The sequence below is a fragment of the Megascapheus bottae genome, chromosome 16 (assembly GCF_031878675.1).
Source record: "Megascapheus bottae isolate mThoBot1 chromosome 16, mThoBot2.hap1, whole genome shotgun sequence".
NCBI classification, from domain to species: Eukaryota; Metazoa; Chordata; class Mammalia; order Rodentia; family Geomyidae; genus Megascapheus; species Megascapheus bottae.
Genome location: NC_143524.1, coordinates 55,304,072 through 55,314,173, shown reverse-complemented (window position 1 = coordinate 55,314,173; position 10,102 = coordinate 55,304,072). Strand labels below are relative to the sequence as shown.

The following is a 10,102-nucleotide window of genomic DNA, read 5'->3' as shown; positions in this document are numbered from 1 at the left end:
TATCCAAATACAAATAAATTCAATATATCAGATAACAAAGTGAGATACTATACCAATATAAGATAACCAAGGGACAGCAAAGGAGATGAGAGACAACATAGTACATTAAGGATAACAATCATTCATTATATGGCTTTTGTTTCACTATCCTGGAGGTCCTTTCAATTAGCTTCACATTATATGTCCTTATGTACCAAGATTTTGCTCTATTGCAAATCTCTGCTAGTAGAGCCCAAGGTTTCTACTGATTATGACGAATGAGGGAAACCATTGAGCCTAAGTTCCTTTGAGTCTGGCTTACTTCACTTAATATGATTTTTTCTAAGTCTTTCCATTTCCTAACAAAATTCTCCAGAGAAGGCGACGAATCTTCCTCCAGCTTCATCCTCTTCAACCTTTTTAACCAGTGGATGTGAATTTCTGATGAAAGTAATCTTACCAAGTTTAAATTCGTAATTGGGAATTCCTCTTTTAATGTCTCCGGGCTTGATTGGGGAGGAACTGGGCTCCACTCCTTTCTTCTTTCTATCCAGTCTATTCCCTCCTGGAGCCAGAGAAGGCCCAGAAGCCCAGCTCTCCCGCATAGCTCATAGCCGCCATGGTCAGCCTCACAAGATTCTACTGACTCCTGCTGAGGAACTTGTCTTTCGGGTTCTTTGTAGCCCAGGGGAGCATCAAAGTCTACATTCATGTCACACTCAGTGATGGACATGGCCTTGTCAAGTTCGGTTTCCATCACACGGAGTTCATAGATCTTCTCATTGTAGTTAATGGCAATCACATCACCGGTGGTGAGACAGGCAAAGTTTCTCAATGCATTTTCTAATACTGCTTTGGGGTTGGTGATGTCCAGAAAATCTGGGCTCTGAGGCTGGAATTTGGAGTATGTAGCCACTTGAAGGTTGACACTGTCCACCTGAACCAGGCCCCCTTCTTCCAGTAGCAAGTTTTGCATCATCCAGTGGGGGAGGTAGCAGATGCCTTCATCAGCTACAAACTCCAACACACCACAGTGCGTCATGCGGTCCGAATTCTTATTGGTCAGCTTGAACAGCGTGGGATAGGTAATATTAAGTCGGCTGAGTTGATCGAGGGGTGAGGGTGGCATAATAATCTTCCCTCCTTCCTCCACACCTGACCTGTCTTTAGGCCCAGCTAACATGGATATGGAGAAGCAGCGGTACTATGTGGAGAAGCGATTCTTTAGCTCTGAGTTCAATGATGCTTAGAGGAGATTTAATCCTTGGCAATGGAAGCATGAGGTTGGTTAAGCAAACCGGAACCACTCCTGTGAAGAAGATAAATTTCCTTAGTTACCATAGAAAAGTGTGGAGGACTCAGCTGGTTTAGGTTAGAGTGTTACCAATAAGGTCAGTCCTCTTCTGTTCACAGATGCAAGAATGAGGCTGTTTTCTCAGTGGTAGTAAAGTTGAGGTCCTGATGTCTAATGCTGACTTCTTCACTTCATAATGAGCAGCATCTGAATCCAGTTGAATTCTCAAAGAATATGCACACTGTGTTACTACTGGCAAAATGCATGAAAGCCAGATTGATCTGACTTTCAACAAGGAAATTAAAATATCCTTATTTCGTGAATGTAGTAACCCATCTGATGACACAGAGGCTCATTATAAATACTATCTGAATTAGTTACTACTTGAAATCAAGCACTTTTCTAATTTTCCCAAATTTCTACCCATGTTCACCCCAAAAAGCCCAACAGCAAATTTCTTACATCATCGTGAGTCTTATGTAGTACTTAATAGATAAATGAGAGCAATATTTGTTTGGAGAAGGCATGAGAATTTGCAAGCAAATTAATAAATACACATTCGTTGCTTTTCCTTTTCCTCTGAAATGCAAAAATTGCAACAAGATCAAATAAAATGAAGGTTAGATTTAGGCAGTTGAAATGAAGGAATTGTCAATATGCAGAGGCAGAAAAGCATGAGATAAGTAATTACTAAGATGTGTTGCAGGAAAAAGAATGGACATAAAATAAGCATTGTGAGTAGTGGGTACTAAATGCAAAACAAATACAGACCATTATGGGTTTCTCAAGAACAAAAATAGAGAGGGAAAGCCACATAATTAGGTATATCATATTCTGGGCACAAATTTGGTATTATGTTCATCTATTTACTTTTATTCAATATTATGATATGTTGAAGATTTAAGCAGTTAAGTATACAATCCAATCTACATTTCTCAAAAAGTATTCATGAGTACACTCTACTATTATCATTACATATAACAGTATATACTGCGTCCCCAACACAGTGAGGAAAACAGAACCATGGGCTACAGAATTACTCCCAACTAGGTGATTTATGATTACCAGATAATTTGAAACATAAGATCTGATTTCTTTTGTTTTTTATTATTATTTTAAGTAAGGATACAAAGGACTTGCCATTTAAGAAGACAGTTCATGAAAATAATGCATCTTCATCAAGGTCAACCCTTTTAAAATTCCCACCCATCTCTTCCCCTTTCCAAACCGTTCCTTATTCTTCTTAATTTTGAAGGGTATACATCAAATTCTTTTTTGTAACTTCACATAGTACATTAAAAACAACAACCACAAAGACAAACCTCTTGCTTCCATATCTTGGAGTTCATTTTGCTTAGAATCATCTTATATGATCAGATGTGCATAGTTATTGAGCTATTGAGATCTCTGCTAGGACTATCCTAGATATGTATCTCTTTTGTTAGAGCATATCATTTATGTGGCATTTTGAATAGCACACAATAATAAGGATTACTGGTACATGTAAGGAAAGTAAATATCAAGAATCATTTCTGAGGAAAAGAAGTCAGCTAGGTAAATACATATAATATGATCTCACTAGTATAAAGATTTCAGACTGTTAAACCTAATTTATGTTTTTTTTAACAGTGGCAATAGGTACCTGGGCTGAAAAGAGAAGAAAAAGTTGGAGCAAAAGTAAAACTGGAATAGAAATGTCTGTTTCTCAAAAGCCATATAGTGAGTGATTGTTATCCTTAATGCACTATGTTATCTCTCATCTCTTTTGCTGTCCCTTAGTTATCTCATATTGTTACAGCATTTCACCTTGTTATCTGATATATTGTATATATGCATATTTAGTTATTTGAAATCAGATAGGGAAGGGGGGAAAACAAGATGAGGAGGGGGGCTGAGGGGAAGGAAATGAGGACCAAGACATGAGAAAGGGTATCAATATTTTTGAAGTAATGCACCTTTTATCTGGTGAATATAATGTAATCCTTCTCTTAATTACAATAAAAATATATGGAAAAAAAGAAATGTCTGTTTCTGACTCTAATCCCACTCTCTCTGTATCTATGATAATGAGCAACCTCAATTTTTCACAAAGTTTGCAGCATTGGTAAAGAAAAGCTTCCTTTTCTTTCTGCGTGTTTGAGAACTGCTAGAAACAAAGAAATAATTAAAAGGCAAACAGTTTAAAGAAGTGCTTATTCAGACAGAAATTTCAATTAATATCTGAGTTTCTTTTGTTACTTTCAAATAAAATATGTAACATGTGGAAACTACAGAAAACCATGGTTATAAATACAGAGTGTGAGCAAAAGAAACAACTGAAACTCAATATTATCTTCTTTCCTAAACTATATGTTTTCTCCATGGTTAAGTGGAAAACAAAAAATCCAAGGATTAAAAAGTGAAGAAAAATAGAACCAGTGATGGGAATAAGCCATATGCCTTGTGGAAACACTTACTCAAGGCACTGTAGCATAATTTTAGCTCTATGGTTTGTCCTTCAAAAATGAAGGTATTTACTACCTCCGAGTTCTGAAAATGGAAATGCTTCTCGAGTTGCCATAAAATTTTATGTTTTTCTCCTGGTGAGCAGATTTCGTGAATTGGCATCCTAAGTACAAATTCATGTCAGTTCTTCCTCAGGCTGATGAGCAGGAGTCAGGGACAGGCAGAAGTGTTAGGCAGTCAAGTCCCAGGGGATAACCCTTGCCCAGGACCAAGAAAAGCTTGTTGGTATCTGGGATGAGTAGACAACTTCTTTGGCAGTCTGCATGCAACAGTAGTTGTGCATGCCTTCTCAAAGATTTTGGGAGAAATCTTTTATATCCCTAATTTGAAATCTCAATTCTTATATTTTGGATATGCCTCTGATGGACAATGTATAACTGAATTGTACTTTAAAGAAGCTCATTTACTTCATTTTATAGTAACTGAACTCAATCTCATATGTGAGTTTAAAGCTATTACATGAACTGAAGACCCAGATATTAAACCACAGACCTATGGCCACCTAATCTTTGATAAGGGAGCCAAAAAAATAGAATGGAAGAAACACAGCCTCTTCAACAAGTGGTGCTGGCAGAACTGGTTAAGCACCTGCAGAAAACTAAAGTTGGATCCTTATTTGTCACCCTGCACCAGGATTAACTCCAAATAGATCAAAGACCTTGAAGTAAAAGCCAATACACTGAAAACTTTACAAGAAGGAATTGGAGATACTCTAGATCTCCTTGACACAGGAAGAAACTTTCTTAATAAGGACCCAGAAACATAGCAAATCAGAGAATGTCTAGATAAGTGTGACTACATTAAACTGCAGAGCTTCTATATGGCAAAGGACATAGCTAGCAAATTAACTAGAAAGCTTACAGAGTGGGAGAAGATCTTTACTAACCATACAACGGACAAAGGCCTCATATCTAAAATATATCAACAGCTCAAAAAATTCAATCACTCCAAAACTAATCTCCAAAGAAACAGCCATCCAATTAAAAGATGGGCCAAAGATTTAAAGAGAGTCTTCTCTGAAGAAGAAATAAAAATGGCCTATAGACACATGAAGAAATGCTCAACATCTCTGGTCATAAAAGAAATGCAAATCAAAACCATTCTAAGATTTCACCTCACTCCAGTTAGAATGGCCAGGATCAAGAAAACTAATAACAACAGATGCTGGAGGGGATGTGGCCAGGAGGGATCACTACTATACTGTTGCTGGGAGTGCAAACTCATTCAACCACTATGGGAAGCAGGATGGCAGTGCCTCAAAATCTAAACATATGACCCAACAATTCCACTCCTTACCATTTACTCAATCATCCAGAAACAAGGGCATACTAAATCCACTAGCGCGATGATGTTCATTGCAGCACTGTTTACCATAGCAAAGATATGGAACCAACCCAGATGTCCCTCAATTGATGACTGGATCAACAAGATGTGGTATTTATACATAATGGAATTCTATGCTGCTGTCAGAAAGAATGACATCGCTCCATTTGTAAGGAAAAAGAAAGACTTAGAAAAAATCATATTAAGTGAAGTAAGCCAGACTCAAAGGAGCATAGGCCCAATAGTCTCCCTCATTTGTCATAATCAGTAGAAACTTTAGGTTCTCCTAGAAGAGATTTATAATAGAACAACGTCTAGAGACATTAGGCCAAATAGTATGACACTAAATGTAAGGACCTCCAGGATAAGGAAACAAAAGCCATATAATGAGTGATGGTTGTCCTTAATGTACTATGTTATCTCTCATCTCTTTTGCCATCCCTTGGTTATCTCATATTATTACAATATTTCACCTTGTTATCTGATATATTTTATTTGTGCTTAATTGGTTATTTGAAATTGGATAGGGCAGGGGGGAAATCAAGATAAGTGGGGGGAGGGTGGGAGGGAAATGGGGACCATGTCATGAGAAAGTTATGCACCTTATATCTGGCGAATATAACGTAACCCTTCTCTTAATCACAATAAAAAATATTTTAAAAAAACCCTATTACATCAATTACATGTTCTCTTTTGTCATTCTCATAATAAGTTCCTTTTTTCATATCAATTTTCTTGTTTTGATTATTTGGGGTAATTCCAATTTTATCACTTATACCAGATTTAAGGTAATACATATTTTTCTATAATTTCCATGACTATATTAATATTCATCTTTAGTTTAGTATTCTTATTTTATTTGCTATAATTGTTTTTGTTCATGAAAATATAAAGAACATAGAATATTTTAGTTTTCTCCATTATCTCTTCCAATAGATATATGCAAAATTATATCATTCTTTTTATTGTTAGATACAATTGCACATATTAATCATGCATCACAGAATGTTTTGAAATATACATATGTTTTAGAATGTCAAAATCAAATTAACTATGATACTAATTACTTAAAGATTTTTGTGTGTGCTGGTGCTGGAGATTGAACTCAGGGCCTAGTGCTGTCTCCAAAACTGTACTCAAGGCTAGTGCTCTACCACTTTTGAGCCACAGTTCCTCTTCCAATTTTCTGGTGGTTACATGGAGATAAGAGTCTCACAGACCTTGCTTTTCAAATCTCAGCATCTTGAGTTGTTAGGATTACAGGCGTAAGTCACCAGCACTTGGCTTATTGTTACTTTTTGTGATAAAACCCTCTGAAACCATATCCTCAGCATTTTTATTATGTGCAGTTACCATGAAGTACAATAGATCTCTTGATCTTACTGCTTCCCTCTAATTGAACCCTTGCAACATTTGAACAACTTATTTTTCCTTTCCACAGCTCCATCTCCAGCTCACTGTACTATATATCTTTGAAATAAATCTTTTGAAATCAATCTTTTTATTCTACATATGCTTAAGGTTCTATGGTATATGTCTTTCTGTTCAGAGTTCTGATTTATCTGTATTTTGGTAGATACCAGGATTCTTTCCTCTTATAACTATAGTATTTCATTATATATTTATATACAAGTATACATTTGTGTATTTTTATATATCTACAGTATATAATTTATAATGTGCTTTATATTATATATTAACATAATAGATTATATAAATGATAATGTGATTAGTACTAAATATATATCATAGGCAATATATAACATTTATTTTACATATATATCACTTTTTCTTCTGTTGATAGATTGATTCCATTTCTTGTACTCTGTTACTATTTAGTATGAATAATGGTGCAATGAACATAGAAGGACACATATCTCTCTAACATACTAATTGCCTTTACATTGCAGGTATGTATATATTATATATACATGTATATGTTACATATATACTCTCCAGTACATATTATATAGTATACATGTTATATAAAACATAATTATATAAATAAAATTATATATATATAATCCAGCGATCCTATTAGTATAATTCTATGTTTACTTTCATCTCCAACCTGTTTTCCACATTGACTGTTTTACACTCTCACCAACAATGTACATGGTTCCTGTTGCTATGCATCTTCACAAACACTACTTGTCTATTTGCTTTTCTTTGGGGATAATTGCTAAACACTATCATTTTCTGCTGCCTAAACGTAAGTGAGTGCTGATGAACATAATGCAAAATGGCCTTTCTTTTTCAGTACATCTGTCTAATTTCTGTGCTGTGCCCAGGCACTCTGATCTCTCGCATGGTGACTTTACTCTTGTGAAGGTATTTTCACTTATGGCTGATTGTCCATATGGACATTTCTGTGGGACAGGGAATGACCACTGGCTCTTTGTGTTTATTATCTTATGTCATCCTTTCCTTGCAAAGTGAATAATGTATTATGATTCTATTTGTGTAAAATGCTATATTAAAGTTATGCTTGATGATATAAATATGTGTGGTTATTTTCATGCTCAAAGTGGTTTCATTGAGATACAATATGTTTTATTGTAATTAATAGAAGGATTACATTATATTCACCAGATAGAAGGTGCATAACTTCACAAACATTGATACCCTTTCTCATGTCATGGTCCAAATTTCTGCTTTTTTTTAAATGAGTTCTTGACTTACCTTAGTAAAATACTGAATTATATTTTCTATTTCCTCCTCTTCTGGTTGGTAATGCTCAACCTAAGCCTGCCTCACCACTGTATTTTGAAACCAGATATTTCTCTAGTTTCACGGGTCTATAGGTCTGTAACAATTTTGTCTCAATACCAAGAGTTTCATACATATTTAACTTTGATTGTTGAGATGATTAAATTAGAAAAATTGGAAGTTCTGTTTAAGTGAATTATAGTGTTCATGCTGGAACAGGCCAGAGCTTTTTGAACACTGGGCTGGGCTGATTTTATCTTATGTGTAAAACAGACATAAATTTGGGAGACCAAGGTAGATATTACTGAGTCAAATAATGTCCTTGAAAACTTCAGATTTACATGTACTTTAGAATGTACCTTTACTGGGAAATAGATTCTTTGCAAATGTGACTAGATAAAATGCCAGAATTCTGGGTTAAGATAGTCCTAAATCTGGTAAGACTGGTGGACTGGTGTTCTTACCAAAGACACACACATACACACATTCATTCCCTCTCTCCCTCCCTCCCTCCCTTCCCCCCTCTCTCTTTCTGGGAAAGTACCATATGATGGTTTTAGGCAGAAACTAGAATAATTCAGCTAAAAGTTAATGGATGTCTGACAACCAACAGAGCCTTGGAAGAGTAGGAAAGGGATCTTCCTTAGAGCCTGTAGCCCCACCAACACCTACATTTCAAACATGAACCATGAACCATGAAAGGATAAAATTGCTGTTACTAGGCTCATGATAATTTGCCATCAGCCTTAGGAAACATATATAACAATTAAATGTATATAGGATTTTGCGTGAGACTTTTTCCTGATGCTTACTTATATCCATACTTAAGTGTCGGATTAACAAGCAATAATTTCAGTGTGTGCTTACTGGGCTCAAAATTTCCTGTCCTAGCTAGTAATATAAAGCTTACAGACCTCAGGTTGAGAAACGATGCCCTCAGGAAATTCCAGGTCCCAAGGTGCTGAAACCCAGAGCCGTGTGGAAAGAAACAGCTCAGGTACCTTCACGTGCAGCCAAGAGGCAGCTCCTTCTCCCAAGCTACCCAGCCTGGCTCTGCCTCCCTGTGAGCAATCCACAGATCCTGGTACTTGGTGAGAACTCTACAGGATCGCGGACCAGCTTGCCTTTGCTCCATGGCTAATTCTGAGAGTCAACGGAATTCTTATTAAAAAAAAAAAAGGAATGGAACAATTTTTGTTTCCATCACTATGCTCATGAAGCAAGCCATACACAGCAACAGAGTATAGACCAGTGGACTGGTGCTGACAGGCCCTAAAGGTGAGTTGTGACATCACCAGATTCACAACGACGTTATCCACATTGTAGAAACGTGGGGATGGATGGTGCAGCTGGAGCACAGACAAAGATTTTCATTAAAGAGATGATGGATCCTAAGGACTAAATAATAGCATGGAACTTGGTACTTAAACCTTCAACGGTACTCAAGAAAAGAACATGTGTTCAAAAGATGCCAATTTTTAAAATAAGTTTTCCATAGGGGCTGGGAATTTGGCCCAGTGGTAGAGTGCTTGCCTAGCATGCATGAAGCCCTAGGTTGGATTCCTTGGTTACCTCAAACAGAGAAAAAGCCAGAAATGGTGTTGTGGCTCAAGTGGTAGAGTGCTAGCCTTGAGAAAGGCTGAGGACAGTGCCCAGGCCCTGAGCTCAAGCCTCAAGATTGACAAAAAAAAAAAAAAAAAAGTGTTCAGTAGATGTGGCCAAATTACCTACTAGAAAATCTAATTCGTTTTTGCTTTTATTGCTCCTTGAACAATTTAGATATTTACTATTAAAAGACTTGTTTTCCAGCCAGCTTCACAAGGAAAACAAAATTTAATTCCAATTAGCATTGTATTGATAAATGTTTATGGTCATCTTGGGTTTGTTTGTTTCATATCTCTTATGCTACTGTTTGTTCATATATTTACCTTTGTTGCAGAGTGGCAGATTCTGGGCTGTTTTCCCAGTTGTCTCTCTGTGCTTATCACAGCTTTTGTCTGGCATTTTCCCAGAAAATATTTTATTAGTTTGCTGCCTTTTCCTTTCAGAGAGTTTTAAAGTAGTCACTTTAACTAGTAAGCTTTGTTCCCCTTTTTATTTTAGGAAATCTCTTGCTGTTGAAATCTTAAAGTTTTGGTAGCCAGGTACATTATTATCAATATTCCTTCTATTTGTATGGTTTTACATTTGCTTTTGGATATTTTTGTTTTTAGTTTTATTTCAGCATTTTAGTCTTCATTCTTCTACAAAACATTGTTCTATAGACAGAATACCTACAATGTTGTTACTATA

General features: G+C 36.1%; 1 pseudogene; it reads right to left on the bottom strand.

The window, feature by feature from the left end:
* Window positions 1–338: 338 nt before the first annotated feature.
* LOC150053614 (ubiquitin recognition factor in ER-associated degradation protein 1 pseudogene) lies at window positions 339–7,218 on the bottom strand (annotated as a pseudogene).
* Window positions 7,219–10,102: the final 2,884 nt, after the last annotated feature.